At 33.3% G+C, this 1,399-nt stretch overlaps 1 non-coding gene across 1 annotated transcript; it reads left to right on the top strand.

Moving 5' to 3' along the window:
* Positions 1-704: 704 nt before the first annotated feature.
* TRNAE-UUC (transfer RNA glutamic acid (anticodon UUC)) lies at positions 705-777 on the top strand. Its single transcript has one exon. It is a non-coding gene; the product is annotated as a tRNA-Glu (tRNA).
* The last annotated feature ends 622 nt before the right edge of the window (positions 778-1,399 follow it).

The raw sequence follows: 1,399 nt of genomic DNA, 5'->3' as shown, positions 1-1,399 counted from the left end.
CAGGGGCACGAACCCGCGTCCCCTGCATCTGCAGGCGGACTCTCAACCACTGCGCCACCAGGGAAGCCCTTAATGTTTTGGTTTTTTTTAAATTGTTTAGGTGCTTTGCTCATCTCGAATTTTTTCCCTCATTCTTTTTATTGAAATGTAGTTGATTTATGTTTTGTTAGTTTCAGATACACTGCAAAGTGATTCAATTATATACATAACTGAATATATATATATATATATATATATATATATATAAATATATATATATATATATTCTTTTTCAGATTCTTTTCCCTATAGGTTATTACAAAATATTAAGTATTGTTCCCTGTGTTGTACAGTAGGTCCTTATTGGTTATCTATTTTATATATAGTAGTGTGTATCTGTTAATCCCAAACTCCTAATTTATCCCCACCCCACTTTCCCCTTTGGTAACCATAAGTTTGTTTTCTATGTCTATGAATCTATTTCTGTTTTGTAAATAGTTTGTATCATATTTTAGATTCCACATATAAGTGCTATCATGAGATATTTGTCTTCCTCTGTCTGACTTACTGCACTTAGAATGATAAACTCTAGGTCCATCCATGTTGCTGCAAATGACATTATTTCTTTTTTTATGACTGAGTAGTATTTCACTGTATATATGTACCACATCTTCTTTATCCATCCGTCAATGGACGTTTCATTCTTAAAATATTCTTTGGGGAATTCCCTGGTGGTCCAGTGGTTAGGACTCGGCGCTTTCACTGTTGTGGCCCCAGGTTCAATCCCTGGTTGGGGAACTAAGATCCCACAAGGTGCAGTCAAAAAAAAAAAAAAAACAGTTAAAACGTTCTTTGTATAGTAAAATATTAGCCCTTTAGCTAAGATATGTCTTGCAGTATTGTTTCTGAATGTGTCACTTGTCTTTAGACAAATGCATACAAATGTTTTAACTATTTTTAATCCTTTATTGCTGGATTTTTGAATCATAGTTCTAAAGCTTTCCCCTAAACCTAAATTATATAAAGACACTTACCTATGCTTTATGATCGATTTTTGTGTGCAGTTGACAACAGGGTACATTTTCCATTATCAGGGTGTAGTGTTTGATACAAATCCGTAAGATCTTATTATTGATTACTTTGCTTACTTATGTTATATTCTTACTTATTTTTTAATCCAATTGACCTGTTTTACAATAAGGATGGTGTGTCAGGATATTCTGTTATCAATGTTTCTATCTATCTTTGTTTGATTCAGAGATACTCATAAGTGTTAAATCTACATCATGGATTACAGCTTTTCGGACTACAAAGATGTCATGCTTCATGTTTTTTGGCCTGATTCTCTTTATCTGATGTCAGGATTACAACCCCTGCTTTCTTCTTGTTTCCTTTGCCAGTTACACTTTTTTGCTTTTTT

Source organism: Lipotes vexillifer, unplaced genomic scaffold (assembly GCF_000442215.2).
Source record: "Lipotes vexillifer unplaced genomic scaffold, Lipotes_vexillifer_v1.1 scaffold311, whole genome shotgun sequence".
NCBI lineage: Eukaryota > Metazoa > Chordata > Mammalia > Artiodactyla > Lipotidae > Lipotes > Lipotes vexillifer.
This window is presented reverse-complemented; position numbering and strand designations above follow the sequence as displayed.